The 18,123-nt window shown below is 38.6% G+C and overlaps 1 pseudogene; it reads right to left on the reverse strand.

Moving 5' to 3' along the window:
- Positions 1–5,709, reverse strand: part of LOC139438242 (membrane-bound transcription factor site-2 protease-like) — a 46,041-nt pseudogene extending 40,332 nt beyond the window's left edge.
- Positions 5,710–18,123: the final 12,414 nt, after the last annotated feature.

An 18,123-nucleotide genomic window follows, 5' to 3' on the forward strand; every position in this document is an offset into this window, starting at 1 on the left:
TAGTATCTCAATAAGCAATATGAATTAAAATTGCTTTTCCATTAGCTGTGGGCAGTCTGGTAATGGCTAATTTGTTCTAATACTATTAAATATGACAATATTTGTTACTACCTCTTAATTTTTTAAAAAAAGATTTATTTCTCTCCCCTTCCCCCCTTCCCCCAGTTGTCTGTTCTCTGTGTCTATTTGCTGTGTATTTTTCTTTGTCCGCTTCTGTTGTCAGCTGCACGGGAATCTGTGTTTCTTTTTGTAGCATCATCTTGTGGTGTCAGCTCTCCTTGTGTGCAGCACCATTCCTGGGCAGGCTACATTTTCTTTCATGCTGGGCAGCTCTCCTTACATGACGCACTCCTTGCACGTGGGGCTTCTCTACGCGGGGAGACCCCTGCACACGGCACTCCTATGCGGGGACACCCCTACATGGCAGGGCACTCCTTGCACACACGTGGGCCAGTGCCATGCCGTCAAGGAGGCCTGAGTTTAACCCGGGACCTCCCATGTGGTATATGGATGCAATAACCACTGGGCCAAGTCTGTTTCCACTACTTCTTAATTAATTGCTACTCTTTCCATTAGTCAACAAATGAACTTTGTGAGATATTTGTTTGTACTTATATTATGAATAAGAGTTATACTACAGAAAGTAACATTTTATAATTAATTTAAAGTTTTCTTTTTAAAAGTACTTACCACAATTTGTAGCACCTGCTTATTGTGAAGTGAAGTGGAAGAAGATGAAGTAGAAGTGGAAGAAGCAGCAGTGAAAGAAGAAATGGGAAAATCAGCCATTATTTGTCCCAGTCTGCATTAGTGTTTCCCCAAGGAGGAAAAAAGAACTAAACATGGCAATTACTCCAAATAACATTCCAAATTTGAACCTGTAATAAGAAAAATGACATAAATGGACCACTCACCACAACCATGTTCTAACCAAATTCATCAGTCACATTTCACAGCCTCATAATAATGACTAAATTTTGATAATTCTGCCCCTTTTACCTACCTGAAAGTACTTTAAGTATTTGACTGAGGCATGAAGCACTAATCTATTTAAACAGTTCCAAGAGTTAAAAATTATTAATAATTAACAAGGCTGAATACTGTGCCCAATTAAAAAAATATATTAATAGCTTCCTCCCATGTACTTTGCTTATTTATGTAGCAAATTGACTTTGTTAAATATTTATGAAGTCTTCCATATTACAGACATCATTTTCACTCACTGTTGTTTCATTTTTATTTTAGCTTTGTTTGGTGACAAATGCATTTATTAATTTGATAAAATAAAACATAGTTTCTATTATTTTTAAAATGAGAATATCATCTTTCTATATTTGGGAATAATCTGTGACATTTTCTGTTCACATATACATAGGCTATATTTATTGAGGAACTTGTCAAATTCATCTAACTTTTCATATTAACAGGCATGAATTGTTCGTAAGTCTTTTTTTTATGTGTATGGAATTTGTAGTGATGTCACTTTTTCAATATAATTTTTTGTTACTTTGTTTTCCTTTTTATCAGCCTTGCTACCTAACTACTTATGAAATTTGTTCATCATTTCTCAGAACAAACTTTTGACTTTGCTGATTTTCTGAACTTTGCTTTCTTTTTTACTTTTTTTTTTTTTTAGGAAGTACCAGGGACTGAGCCCAGAACCTTGTACATGGGATGCAAGTGCTTAACCACTGAGCTATATCTGCTCCCTCTTTTTCACTTATTTTTTATCTTATATTTTCTAATTTCTACTTCCTGTTCTTTGACTTGCTGTGGAATTTTCTGCTAACTTTTTGATGATCTGATGTTTACCTTTATAGCTTATTCCATTTAAAGCTAACATTTATTAAAAATGGAATTTTAAGAAGTCCTCTACTCACTCATAGAAAAATCTCTTAACTACAGAGCTTATCAAGTCTCTGGAGTGTTCCAAATATCACTATAAACCTCTAACTATATACAACATAAACTTCTTGATTTTTAATATATGCAAAGCAAAAGATAAAATCCCATGAATTAAAATATCTTGTTTCATAGTCAACATTTTAAAAATTAGGAGATTGAAAAATGCTTTAACTAGTTAAAGATTTAAGATATGATCATGCCTAACTTAAACCAAAAAGAGAAAATGAAAAATACCACTGATAAAGCATCCTTGCTTTCTGCCGTCTATAATTGTAAAAGGCATGATTGAAGGCAGCAGTTTGCCATCTTATGTGAAAAGGGGAGATGCTCAATCCATTGTTTTCCAGCCAGTCTTCATAAGAATGCTTGAAATAGATGACTAAAAAAGAAAGGTTACACATCATTCAACTTCAAAGAAAAATTTGTAAAATTTAGGAAAAGCAAATAGAAGGATCTTCTCCAAGTAATCATGATACTGACTGTTCAAATGTGTAAATTTTAGAGCTTTATGTTTGTTCTTGAACTATTAGAAGAAAGATCTTACAGTAAGGATCTCTAACTAGCTTCTTTATGTTGTTTACTCTACACACCTCATTGCCATAGAAGAGAAAGCAGTCTTTATTGTAGTTTAAAACACCCCAAGCAATGCAGTAAAAGGGATATGTTACTGCCTTACATAAAAAAGTCTGCTTAGGATCAGTGTTCTCTCTTTACTGAACAACTACCCCAAATACTAGGTTGATTTCAATTCTATAAATTGTCACAAATCTCTGAAATTTGGAAGGAGATCTATTTATAAGCATCTAATAAGAATTTTAGGGAAGTTTGAAATTCCTGTCCTATGATTTGTTTTCACCATTTCTATTCATTTCCAGACAACTTTTTACCTATTCTGCACAGATTAAGCCTTATCTTTCCATTCTCTAACCAAACTCTTTTATCTGGTGACTTATAATCTAGCTATTAACTCCATATGTTTGCTCATCATATTTAGTTCATAATAACTAAATCATGCAATATTTGTACCTGACTTCATTCACTCAACATAATGTCCTCCAGGCTCACCTATGCTGTCATATGCTTCATGACTTCATTTCTTCTTACAGCTGAATAATATTCCATTGTGTGTATACACCATAGATTATCAATTTGTCAGTTGATGGAAACTTGGGTTGTTTCCATCTTTTGGCAATTGAGAATGTTATGCACATCAGTGTGGAGGTATCTGTTCATGTCACTGCTCTCAGATCTTCTGGGTTTATACCTAGTAGTGATATTGCTGGGTCACATGGTAGATTGTTATCTTACTTCCTTAGAAACTACCAAACAGACTTCCAGAGTGGCTGTACATTCTCACCAAATAAGTTTTTTTTAAATCTGTTTCAAGTATAGTAAGGTGTCATGTAAAATAACAGTTTCCCATGTAACTGAGAGGTATGTCAGACTAAATAAATGCTCTGACCAGTCCAGCCTAATGAGCAAAAGATGGCTTAAAAGAGGACTCTGGCAGTTTGAGACTATTTTTATGAATCCCTAAAAAGTGAAGGATTATGTTCATAAACTGGTTTGTTCCTGTGGGTGTGATCTAATAATGCTCGAATATTGATTGAAGTGATGAACACATAATTGTGTGATTATATCAGATCTCAATGATTGTACATTTTGGATGAATTGTATGCTTTATTAATATATGTTATAAAATTGATTTGTTAAAAAATTAAAATTAAAACCATCAAACCTGGGGAAAAAAAGAGAAGGATTATGTTTGTAAACTAGTCTTTTCCTCTGGGTGTCATCCCTTGATTATATTAGATTCACCTGAGATATCCTTGATTAAATTACCTTATTAAGATTAGGGTTTTGATTTGATCACATCAGGAGGGTGTGACGCAGTGTGGTGTCTGCCCCCTCAGTGTACTGATATAAACTCACTCCAGACACAGGAAGAGAGAGAGCACTATAGACAGAGAAGAGTAAAGATCTTTGATCCTGTGGCCCTAGAAAGAGAGATTAGCCTAAAAGTTTGCAGCGAAGAGAATAGAGCAGCTGAGCAGCTGAGAAGGTCCAGAAAGAAATGAGTCATATGCCTGACTATAGCTGAGATCAGAGAAAGCTGTGACCATGGAGGCTTAAGAGGAAGAAGGAAGGAGAGACCGGACAGAGAAATCAGCCATCTTGCTTTAGCACATGGCACTAGACTATGGTGAGAAAGCAGCCTTGTAACTGTAAGCTTGTATCTCCAAAAAATACCCTTTATAAAAGTCAACAGATTTCTGGTACTTTGCATCAGCACTGGTTTGGCTGACTAAGATAGGTATTTACAGAGTCCTCACACTTAATGGTCCATAGAGGAGTTCTCTTCCTTAGAAAGACTGAGCCTTGTTATGGTCTAAATCTTCATCCAAAGAAGTGGGCAGACTATGCCACTTCCAAGGCTTGAGCTACACTTGCCACAAAACAAGTATTTTATACTATGTATGTACATGGGTATGGCTAGGGCATGTGAGAGGGAAGCATGATTAGAAAGTGCAGTGCTCAAGACAGATAGTCAAGCAACAGACATTCACAGTATTTCCCAGCAGGGCAGAAGTTATACTTTTACAGGATTTATAATGTTTATCAGAAGGGCTAAATTTACATCTTTCTAATGATTAGAAGATGGTCAAACAGTTCACAGAATAGTCTGTTCTTGAAATTTCCAAGAGATGTCTGCATAGAACGTTTAATTATCAGTCATGAGCTCACAGTTATTTTTCAAGGCTGCTGTGTAACTTTTAAGAAATGAAATGCTGCTGGGACTAGATAGGGAAAGAACTGAAAGGGTTATGGGAAAATGCAAAGCCATTTTTGCTACCCTGTCTCTCCACATCCTCTCCAATACTTGAAGTTTTCTTTTTTGTTAATAGCGGCCATTCTAGTAGGTACAATGAATAGCTATCTCATTGTAGCTTTGATCTGCCTTTCCCTAATAGTCAGTGATGTTGAATATTTTTTTCATGTATTTTTTTGACACCTGAATTTCTTCTTTAGACAAATGACTAGTCAGTTGTTTTGCCCATTTTAAAAACCAGGTCATTTGTCTTTTTATTGTTGAGTCATAGGATCTCTGTATATCATGGATAATAGATCCCTGGTGGATGAGTGATTTCCAAATATTTCCTCCCATTGAGTAGACTGCCTTTTTACTCTTCAGATAGTCCTTTGAGGTGTGAAGCATTTAATTTTGAGGAGTTACATTTTTCTAATTTTTCTTTTGTTACATGTGCTTTGGGTGTAAGACTTAGGAGTCTTCCACCTACTATAAGGTTTGTGGATGTTTCCCTACATTATATTCCAGAAGTTTTATGGTCCTGGCTTTTTGTTGTGGTGCCATCCAGTGGCTCCACTCCCGAATAGGTAAGGATGAACAGAGCAAGACAACACATAGTAACCACTCTGGAGACGCAGGTTGGTGTCTCAGGTCTGATTAATTGAGGAAGTGTAGTAGCTTTTATAGACCATGAGGCAACGTGTAAGCAGCTTACTGGCTATACTAATTTAGTGAGACTGATTGTTTCATGTACTCTAGTTGCTGGGGGGAAGGCAGATTTCCAAGGGACATGCCCAGGCATGCCTTGGCGCCATCTTTTGGGTCGAACCCCAAGGGCCTTATAGTTAGAGAGGTTTTCCTACATCTAACAAGACATTGCCCACAATTACCCCTTTTTTCTTTTATTAGAGACAAGGTGAAGCACTGATGTTGTTTTGTGCCAAGGTGACTGTGCCTGTCTTAGGTTGTCCTCCTCTGAGCATCTTACCCGTCATTGGCTACCAACCAAGCTCTCTGGCATGGTGTTTATCTCTGCATTTTTTGCAGGACTGTGAGCCTGAAGAAATTTGCAGCTTGAGAAACGGTTTCTGCCGTGCCTTCTTCTGCTTCTAGAGTGCTGACCATAGCCTGCTGGACAAGTACTAAAGTTTTAACATCTTTGTGGAGGTTTTGCACTTTGCACAGTACATATCTTATAGAGAGTATACACATTAGAAGAACAGATCCAATGATAACAAATGCTATGAGATTAGAGGGAGTGAAAAGAGATTGAAGGTTAGCTAGAATATTGGTGATCAGTGTGGTGTCTATGGTAGTCTCTTGGGTGCTGTTAAGGGTTAGAATTTGATGGGTGAGCTGAGTGGTTAAGTTTAGGAAGTCATTGTTCCAATGTCCGAGTAGGATTTGTTTTAACATTGCTCTGGCTGTGGTAAAGTTTGCCATGCCATCAGTGGCACTGGTGGGGGTAACACAAATATGTGGATAATTAATGTTACAGGGCAGTCTTGTCAGTTGCATTATCATTTGTACTTCTTCTAGTAAATCTATTTGTTGTATATTAAGTAGGCTGCCATGAATATGATTATTGAGCAGGTTTTGTGTTTGCAAGGGGGTGGCCATTTTTTTTCTACTAAGCTGTTTATTTTGTTAGCATCGGAATTGGATTGGACTATAGAAATGATACTAGTGCCAGCAACTGCTAAGCTAGCTGTAATAGCTGCGATGAGAGCTACAACTACACCAACTGCTCTTTTTTGCCTAAAATGTAAGTGCCTAATTAATTCAGAAGGGCCAGTCCACTCAGTAGCATTAACAGGAACCCATATTAAGGAGGGAATTCTAACAATAATAGCATAGGGATGCTTGGTATGGTTCCAGCAATTGGAAAGGATGCAATGGGTGATGTTACAGTCAAAGGATTGGTAGCTTGAGTCTATATAAAGAAAGGGAAGAGTTATGCAGGGTAAGGCACGCACAGAGAGGGTGGCACTTGCAGTCTTATTGAGGCTGGTTGCCCAGTCTGAATCATTTGTGTGTGAAGAAACCCAAGTTCCATTAGTGAGTGTGGCATTCATCATTATGAATGGATGAGGATCTAAGCAGGCATTTTCTCTGCAGAGCATCCATTTTCCAAAGACTGTTCTCATGGCATAGTGGGGGTCACAGCCTTGATTTGGATGTCTGTTGGCTGGAAGGGCAGAGCTGGAGGTCCAGAGGAATGGAGTGATCCAACAGAATGTGCCTGGGGCAGTGTTGGAAATTCTTCAGGACCAGGCTGTTTCAGGATTTTGCAGGGCAGGAGGTGTCTGGACATCAATTCAGTGGGATGGTGACAGAGAAAATTTGTGTAAAAGGTAGAATTGAGGCTCTCTTACATGGAGTTAGGGGCGGTGCACAGGATGCTCCCCCCTGGAATGGGCGGTGTGACAGTGGTGATTCCTGTAGGCTCTGCAGTGCTGGGGAATTCATAAGCCCTGAGTGGGCTATTCAGGGGCTTGCAGGGCAGGAGGTCTTTGGAAACCAATTTGGTGAGACAGAGACAGAGTTTATGTGAGGCATGGAATTTTGGGTTTCTGACACGGATATCAGCACTTCTGGCTAGAGCCCCACCCCCTAGATCTGGCCGCTGATCTGCAGCAGTCCTTAAATTGATCACAATAAAGAGGTGACACCAGTAGGCTGTTTCAGGGGCTTGCAGGTATGGAGGTGGCTGGAAGCTGATTAGGAGAAACAGACGGAGGAGTCTTTTGCGAGGCGGGGAATTTTGGATTTCTGACAGGGAGTTCAGTGCTTCTGGCTGGAGCCCCTCCCCCTAGGCCTGGCTGCTGATCTGTAGCAGTCCTTAAATCAGTCACAATAAAGAGGCACAACCAGCAGGCTGTTTTGGGGGCTTGCAGGTTGGGAGGTGGCTGGAAGCCAATTAGGTGAAACAGAGATGAAGGAGTCTTTTGCAAGGCATGAAATTTTGGGTTTCTGACATGGATATCAGTGCTACTACCTAGAGCCCCGCCCCCTAGGTCTGGCTGCTGATCTGCAGTGGTCCTTAAATCAGATGTAATAAAGGCACCACCAGCAGGTTGTTTCGGGGGCTCGCAGGGAGGGAGGTGTCCTGAAGTCAAATTGGTGACACAGTGACAGAAGAGACTCTTGTGAAAGGGGGAATTTTGGGTTTCCAACACAGAGGTCAGAGTTTGCAGATGTGACCCACCTCATAGGGCTGGCACACAGCTGCAGGGATCCCTGAAGGCTGTGTTGCACTGTGTGCTCTCAGGCTCCCTGTTAACTGGATTTGAGGTTGCCAGGTCTGTGTCCCCTAAACCCTCGTGGCCCACACCCCAGAGACTCACACTTCTTCAGTCTGCAAAATCACAGACTTCTCATCCCTGAATCCACCATGCCCTGAGGTCCATCTGAGATCATTGATTGTCCTAGCCCTCAACGTTTGCAGGTCTTTTTTGTTTGTTGGTTGGTTGGTTTGTTTTTTGTTTTCTCTTTCCTTTCTCTCTCTCTTTTTTTCTTTTCCTTTTTATTGTCGTGGTTGCTAATATTGCATTATCTCCTAGTCTTTTCTTCTCTCTCTCTTTCTTTCTCTCTTTTTCTTCTCATTTTATTTTATCTTAATTATACAATAGGTGCTGCAGGGAACACCGCACATTTGCTGTTTTTCCTAGTCCTCCATTGCCTTATTTCCTTCAAAGTGAACTCAGCCAGCAACAAGAAATGAGAATAAGAAGAACAAAGTGACAAAGAGAAGATATAACACTTACACAAGAACAACAGCAAATTAATCACCAAGACTAGACAAAGAATCTAGGGAACTGATTAAACCCATCAAGATAAAATGATGACCAGAAGCAACAAAAAACTACAAACCAAATCCAGTAATCAGGAAAACATGGCTGAATCCAATGAACAAACTAAAAACCAGGAAGGGGAGCAGAACTTTGCACAAGTAATTAAAGATCTCAGAACATATATCAGAGACAAACTTAATGAAGTAAAGGAAGACTTTAACAAAATGAAGAAAACACTTGGAGGGGAAATTGCAGACATACGCAAAAAGATAACAGATATGATGTGAATGAACACCACAGTTCAAGAAATCAAAAATAAATGCGCAATAGCAGCAGATTAGAAGAGGCAGAGCAGTGAATTAGTGACGTGGAAGACAGTACATCAGAAATCAAACAGCTACTAGAATTGATCAAAAAAAAGAAAAAATCCAGCTAGGACTTAGGGACCTGAATGACAATGCAAAATGCACAAACATATGTATTATAGGCATCCCAGAAGGAGAATAGAAGGGAAAGGGGTCAGAACAGGTGTTGCAGGAAACAATGGCTGAAAACTTCCAAATACTGAGACAGATGTATATCGCACCTCAAACATCATAAACCCAAACAGGCCCACCCCAAGATATATACTTGTCAAATTATCCAATGTACAAGACAAAGAGAAAATTCTAAAACCAGCAAGAGAAAAGAAAACCATCACATACAAGGGAAGTTCCATAAGATTAAGTGCTGATTTCACACCTGAAACAATGGAGGCAAGAAGGCAAAGGTATGACATAGTCAAGGTACTAAAAGAAAAAAAAATCCACCCAAGAATACTCTCTCCACCTAAACTAGCATTCAAAAATGACGGAGAGTTCAAAATATTCACAAAAGTTGAAAGAGTATGCCAACAAGAAACCTCCCCTTCAAGAAATTCTAAATGGGAGTTCTGCAGGAAGAAAGGAAAAAACAGGACAGACAGAGTTGGAGGAGAGTGTAAGAGCAATAAAAAAGAAAAAAAGAGAAGAAAAAAAAGAAATAAAATATGACATCCACACAAGTCCAATCAAAATATGGTTACCATAAATAATTCCTTGAAAGTGATAACACTAAATGTCAATGGTTTAAACTCACTTATCAAAAGATTCAGACTGGGACATTGGATAAGGAAATATGACCCATCTATATGCTGTCTACAAGAGACACATCTTAGACCCAGAGATTCATGAGGGCTGAAACTGAATGGTTGGAAAACAATCTTACAAGCAAACAATAATGAAAAAAAGGCAGGAGTAGCTATATTAATACCAGACAAAATAGATTTTAAATGTGAAACAATTGAGAGAGACAAAGAAGGATTCTACATATTAGTGAAAGGGACAATCTCTCAAGAAGAAAGAACAATTGTAAATATTTATGCTCCTAATAAGGGCACCTCTAAATATGTGAGGCAAACCCTGGAAAAACTAAGTGAAAGAATAGATGTATCTACAATTATAGTGGGGGATTTTAATACACCACTATCAACTCTGGACAGAACATCTCAAAAGACAATCACTAAAGAAACAAATTATTTGAATAGTGTATTAGAGGAGCTGGATCTAATAGACATATACAGATCATTACACCCAAATACAGCAGGATATACATTTTTCTCAAATGCAAAAGGATCATTCTCCAAGATAGACAATATGCTAGGCCACAAAGAAAGGCATAATGAATTCAGAAAGATTGAAATCATACAAAATAATATCTCTGACCACAGTGGAGTGAAGCTGGAAATCAGCAAGGGCCAGAGGCCCAGATTTCACACCAAGATATGGAAATTGAACAGCACACTCTTAGAAAAAGAGTGGGTCAAAGAGGAAATCTCAAAAGATATCAATGACTACCTTGAAACAAAAGACAATGATAACACAACATACCAAAAATTATGGATGCATAAAAGCAGTACTGAGAGGGAAATTTAGAGCCATAAATTCATACATCAAAAAAGAAGAAAGAGCAAAAATTGAAGAACTAACTGCACATTTGGAGGAATTAGTGAAAAAACAACAAAGTAATTCCACAGGAAGAAGAAAGAAAGAAATAACAAAGATAAGAGCAGAACAAAATGAAATAGAAAATAAGAAAGCACTTGAAAAGATAAACAAGACCAAGAGCTGGTTCTTTGAGATGATCATTAAAATTGACAAACCCTTAGTGAGACTAAGAAAGAAAAAAGAGAGAAGACACAAATACACAAAGTAAGAAATGAGAAAGGAGATATCACCACTGACCCCACAGAAATAAAGACTATCATAAGAGGATACTTTGAAAAACTATATTCCAACAAAAATGACAATTCAGAGGAAATGGACAAATTCCTAGAAACACATAAGCAGCCCATATTGATGAAAGAAGAAATTGAAGATCTCAACAAACCAATCACAAGTAAAGAGATAGAATCAGTCATTAAAAACCTCCCAACTAAGAAGAGCCCAGGGCCAGACGGCTTCACAGGTGAATTCTACAAAACATTCCGGAAAGAACTAACACATATCCTGCTGAAACTATTCCAAAAAATCAAAACAGAAGGATCATGGCCTAAATACTTCTATGATGCCAACATTACCCTAGTACCAAAGCCAAACAAAGACACCACAAGAAAGGAAAATTAAAGACCAATACCTCTAATGAACGTAGATGCAAAAATACTTAACAAAATACTTGCTAATTGCATTCAACAACACATTAAAGGAATGAAACACCACGAACAAGTGGGATTCATTCCAGGTATGCAAGGATGGTTCAACATAAGAAAATCAATCAATGTAATACACCATATACACAGATTGAAGGAAAAAAATCACATGATTATATCTATAGATGCAGAAAAAGCATTTGACAAAATACAGCACCCTTTCTTGATAAAAACACCCCAAAAGATCAGAATACAAGGAAATTTTTTGAACATGATAAAGAGTATATACATGTTTTGAACATGATAAAGAGAAAAACCCACAGCCAACATCGTTTACAATGGAGAAATCCTAAAATCCTTCCCTCTAAAGTCAGGAACAAGACAAGGATGCCCACTCTCTCCCCTTCTATTTAACATTGTCTTAGAAGTACTTTCTCGAGCATTGAGGCAACAACCAGATATAAAAAGCATTCAAATTGGAAAGGAAGAAGTCAAAATTTCATTATTTGCAGATGACATGATCCTATACAGAGAAAACCCTGAGAGGTCTAAAAAAAAGCTTCTAGAACTCATAAATGGGTTTAGTAAAGTCACAGGTTATAAGATCAATGCACAAAAAACAGTAGCATTTCTGTACACCAATAATGAGCAAGATCAGGAGGAAATCAAGAAACAAATACCATTCACAATAGTGAATTAAAAAATCAAATATTTAGGAATAAATTGAACTAAAGATGTAAATAAACTTATATACCGAGAACTATACAAGACTGTTCAAGGAAATCAAAAAGACCGAAAAAAAATGGAAGAATATCCCCTGTTCATGGATAGGAAGACTAAATATTATTAAAATGTCTATCTTTCCAAAGCTGATCTACACATTCAATGCAATTCCAATAAAAATCAACACAGCCTTATTTAAGGAAGTAGAAAAACTAACTATGAAATTTATTTGGAAAGGGAAGAGGCCCCGAATAGCCAAAGACATATTGAAAAAGAAAAATGAAATTGGAGAAATCACACTACCAGACTTCAAAACATACTACAAAGCTACAGTAGTGAAAACAGCATGGTATTGGCATAAGAAGAGAAACACAGACAAATGGAATTGAATTGAAAGTTCTGATACAGAACCTCATATATATAGCCATATAATATTCAATAAAGCCACCAAACCCTCTCAATTGGGACAGAATGGCCGATTCAACAAATGGTGCCTGGAGAACTGGTATCCATATGTAGAACAATGAAAGAGGATTACCATTTCACATCTTACACAAAGATCAACTCAAGATGGATCAAGACCTAAATATAAGAGCCAAGATCATAAAGACCTTGGAAAGCAGTGTAGGGAAACATCTACAAGACCTTGTAATAGGAAATGGCTTCATGAACATCACACTAAAAGCACGAGCAGCAAAAGAACATATAGATAAATGGGACTTCCTCAAAATTAAAGCTTTCTGCACCTCAAAGGAGTTTGTCCAGAAAGTAAAAAGGGAGCCTGCACAATGGGAGAAAATATTTGGCAACCGTATATCTATAAGAGACTTATAACTTGCATATATAAAGAATTCCTATATCTTGAAAATAAAAAGATAAGCAACCCATTTAAAAAATGGGAAAAAGATTTAAACAGACCCTTCTTCAAAGAAGAAATACAAATGGCTAAAAAGCATATGAAAAAATGCTCCAAATATTTAGCTATCAGGGAAATGCAAATCAAAACTACAATGAGATACTATCTTACTCTCATAAGATTGGCCGCTATGAAAAAACAGAATACAAATGCTGGAGAGGATGTGAAGAAATGGGACCACTCATCCACTGCAGTTGGGAATGCAGAAGGATCCAAACATTCTGGAGGACAGTTTGGTGGTTTCTCAAAAAGCTAACCATAGATTTGCCATATGACCCAGCAATTCCACTGCTGGGTATATACCCAGCAGAACTGAAAACAGTGACACAAACCGATATATGCACACCAATATTCATAGCAGCATTGTTCACTATCGCCAAAAGTTGGAATCCACCCAAATGCCCATCAAGAGATGAGTGGATTAATAGAAAGTGATATATACATACAATGGAATACTACTCGGCTTTAAGAACAAATACACTACAAACACAAGTGATAAACTGATGAATCTTGAGAACCTTATGTTGAGTGAAGCAACCCAGGCATTGAAGGACAAATACTACATGACCTCAATGATATAAAATAAGCAACGGACCTGCCTCAGCGAGCTAGTGACTGGAAGATATGCTTACAGGAAATCGGGGGGTAGAGCAAGGATGTAAGCTGACATCTACATGGGTGAAATCTATGATAAGCTAGAGGTAACTATGTGTACACGGAAGGGAAAAATGGGGGCATAGGGTTAACCTTTGAGTGGGGTATTGTGGACATAATGGGGGCCAGGGATGGGCAGATGGGTAATATTGCCCAAGAAATTTGGGGGAGGGTGGGGCAACACACAAACATAGGAGATTGTCAGCTGTTGGTTGAGAGTATAATGCTGAGAAAACCCTTTCAAAATATAATTAGGAAAGTTACCTGTTTAAGATACTCAAAGGGGATAATCTGATGCAGGACAGACTCCTAGGGAATATCTGAATGCTCATTTTGCCAGACTGGGTTATACCATTGGGTAGAGACCCATATAATGAGAGTGCAGGTGTACCCACAACCTGGGGAGGACTAATGCCCTGAAATAGAGGGAACTGTATCTGTTGAGAGAATTGGTGGCTCCCAGGGCATTAGGGCAATTGAGCAATTCAAGCCCTCAATACTGTTGCAAGTATCTGTGAACATGGCTCATCAAGAAATGAAGAGTGACTGTCACTGTGGGGCCCAAGGGGAGGAGGAAATAGATATTGAGTATATAGAACCAAAGTAAATGTGAGGGCAAAAGAAGTGTTTCACAAGGGTATACAAGGATGGATCTAAAACATGTAATAGTACACCAAAAACATATAGGGGACGACAGACTAATAATGTAAACCATAATGTAAAACATAAGATAACTAAAAATTTTAGAAAACTGAACAGTCCAAAGTATAAACCACAATGTAAACAAAAATGTTAATTTGTTTGAAAGCTACTGTCTCAATATCTGTACATCGGTTTCAGTAAATATGATATGAATATGTTAAAAGATTATCGCTGTGGAAGGGAAAAGGTTTTATAATGGATATGTGTGAGTACCGTATATTGTATAAATGAATATACTGTGATCTAAGGCTCTTGTGAAGAGAAGCTCAATAATAGGGAAAAAAGAAAAGAAAAATATAGGATTTAGAATTTTTCCAAATCAATATTTATTCTATATCTAACTTTTAACTCATCACTATATTCCATTTTACTATTAAGGTAACCTGGCATTATATTGGGCTTCACTTTTCAGGAAGTTTTGGATCACAGAGTGGTTCAACAATGGCAGCAGAGGAATATGGTACGGGATTTTATTGACAGGGGACATATGGTTGATAGGGAGTTATACAGGGCATGTGTCCAGGGCACATGGAAATGTTTGGATATACTCATAGTGGAAACAATTAAAAACAACAGCTGGGGGGTACTGCATTGTTGGCCAGGGGTGGGGCTCTGTCATGGTCCCTAAAGGAACAGCAGCAGTACCCCAGGTGCAACGCCAAGGACCAGGAAGGAATGAGGGTCCAACAGTGAGCCCCTGATACTAATGACTATGCTTGTGTGTCTATACACCTGAAATAAGAACAAGGCTTACAGCAGCACTGTGCCTAGGATTTCCTTCCTGACAGTCTCTGTGTTACTCAAATATGGCCAGTCTCAAAGCCAAACCCATCATGTAAATGCAATGCCTTCCCCCCATCATGGGACATGACACCCAGGGATGAGCCTCTCTGGCACCGAGGGATCACTACCAAGTACCAGCTGATGATGTAACTAGAAAATGACCTTGAATTAAAGGTTCAACGCAGACCAACAGAATAGCCCTGGCTACATATCATAACAGGAGTTAAAAATGCTATATGACCTAAAGTAATGGGGAAATGGAAAGGACAAATGAGTTTATATGACTATGAGTCTCTAAAAAAGAGAGTCTGGAGGTTGTCAGAAGGATTGCTCTTATGCACACCTGAGCAGAGTCTCAGAGACAAATAAAGTAGATACAACCCCAGGTATTGGTTCTTTTGAGGACTAAAGAGATCCACAGGTTCTATGGTCATGGCAGATGGAGTTCACTGCCATGTCTGTTGGCCCTTCTCTGGAGTTGTTGTTTCTGTGTGATGGAGCTGGACTCAGATGTGATCTCTTTTTACAAGCCTTTCATGCTACTTTATTGGAATTGTAGTTGGTGCTGGAGTTTAAGATATATCTAGGGGATTTGAATCTCCAGACTGACAGTATGGTTGCCAGACCCTGAGCCTCAGCAGAATTTGGCTCCTACACTCTGAATTATTGGACTTACCCCACTCAGCTTACATGGAGTTGAAGAATGTCATCCACCACACCATGGAGCCAAGAGTGCCTACAACTGAAAGCAGGAGGGTTGCAGCCAGTATCCATGTGGAATCTAAGCCCCCTCTTGACATAGATGTGGAATGGACACAACCAAGCCAAGGTCCACAGGAAGGAGGAATACAGTAAGGATTAGAGTTGACTTAATGATATTCTATTCATGAACTATTGTGGTTAATAATTGAGAAATTGTGGCATTGGTGTGGAAAAGTGGCCATGGTGGCTGCTGGGTGAGGGGAATGGGAGGAAGAGATGAGATGTGGAGGCATTTTCGGGACTTGGAGTTGTCCTGAGTGGTGCTGCAGGGATATTTGCTGGACATTGTATGTCCTCCCAGGGCTACTGGATGGAACGTGGGAGAGTGTGGACTATGGTGTGGACCACAGGCCATGGGGTGGAGCGATGCCTAGAGATGTACTCACCAGATGCAATGGATATGTCATGATAATGGGGGAGAGAGTTACACCGGGGGGAGTGGTGAGGTGGGGGCGGTGGGGCTGAATGGGGACATCATATTTTTTTAATGTAATTTTTTAAAAAAATGAATAAATAATATAAAATTAAAATAAAATAAAATAAAAACAACAACAACAACAAAAAGTTCCGATATAGAACGTCATATATATAGCCATATAATATTTGATAAAGCCACAAATCCCTCTCAATTGGGACAGAATGGCCTATTCAACAAATGGTGCCTGGAGAACTGGACATCCATATGAAGAAGAATGAAAGAGGATTACCATCTCACACCTTCCACAAAGATCAACTCAAGATGGATCAAAGTCCTAAATATAAGAGCCAAGACCATAAAGACCTTGGAAAGCAGTGTAGGGAAAACATCTACAAGACCTTGTAATAGGAAATGCCTTCATGAACATCACACCAAAAGCACGAGCAGTGAAAGAACATATAGATAATTGGGACTTCCTCAAAATTAAATCCTTCTGCACCTCAAAGGAGTTTCTCAAGAAAGTAAAAAGGGAGCCTACACAATGGGAGCAAATATTTGGCAATCGTATATCTGATAAGAGACTTATAACTTACATATATAAAGAACTCCTATATCTTGAAAATAAAAAGATAAACAACACATTTAAAAAATGGGAAAATGTTTTAAACAGTCCCTTCTCAAAAGAAGAAATACAAATGGCTAAAAAGCATATGAAAAAATGCTCCAAATCTTTAGCTATCAGGGAAATGCAAATCAAAACTACAATGAGATACATTCTAATTCCCATAAGATTGGCAGCTATGAAAAAAAAAAAAACAGAAGAATACAAATCCTGGAGAGGATGTGAAGAAATGGGAACACTCATCCACTCTTGGTGGGAATGCAGAAGGATCCAAACATTCTGGAGGACAGTTTGGTGGTCTCTCCAAAAACTAACCATAGATTTGCCATATGACCCAGCAATACCACTGCTGGGTATATACCCAGTAGAACTGAAAACAGTGACACAAAACGATATATGCACAGCAATGTTCATAGCAGCACTGTTCACTATCGCCAAAGTTGGAATCCACCCAAATGCCCATCAACAGAAGAGTTGATCAATAAAATGTGGTATATACATACAATGGAATACTACTCGGCTTTAAGAACAAATACACTACAAACACATGTGATATCATGGATGAATCTTGAGAACCTTATGTTGAGCGAAGCAATCCAGGCATTGAAGGACAAATACTACATGACCTCAATGATATGAAATAAGTAAACCAAGCTGCCTCAGAGAGTTAGTGATGGGAAGAAAGGCTTACAGGAAATTGGGGAGTAGAGCAAGGATGCAAGCTGACATCTACATGGGTGAAATCTATGATAAGCTAGAGGTAAGTATATGTACAAGGAAGAGATAAAATCGGGGCATAGGGTTACCTTTGAGTGGGGTATTGTGGACATAATGGGGGCCAGGGATGGGCAGATGGGTAATATTGCCCAAGAAATTGAGGGGAGGGTGGGGCAACACACAAACATAGGAGATTGTCAGCTGTTGGTTGAGAGTATAATGCTGAGAAAACCCTTTCAAAATATAATTAGGAAAGTTACCTGTTTAAGATACTCAAAGGGGATAATCTGATGCAGGACAGACTCCTAGGGAATATCTGAATGCTCATTTTGCCAGACTGGGTTATACCATTGGGTAGAGACCCATATAATGAGAGTGCAGGTGTACCCACAACCTGGGGAGGACTAATGCCCTGAAATAGAGGGAACTGTATCTGTTGAGAGAATTGGTGGCTCCCAGGGCATTAGGGCAATTGAGCAATTCAAGCCCTCAATACTGTTGCAAGTATCTGTGAACATGGCTCATCAAGAAATGAAGAGTGACTGTCACTGTGGGCCCCAAGGGGAGGGGGAAATAGGTATTGAATAGATGGAACCAACATAACTGTAAGGGCAATAGAAGTGTTTCACAAGAGTACACATGGATGGATCTAA

This window comes from Dasypus novemcinctus, chromosome Y, assembly GCF_030445035.2.
Source record: "Dasypus novemcinctus isolate mDasNov1 chromosome Y, mDasNov1.1.hap2, whole genome shotgun sequence".
Classification (NCBI taxonomy): Eukaryota; Metazoa; Chordata; class Mammalia; order Cingulata; family Dasypodidae; genus Dasypus; species Dasypus novemcinctus.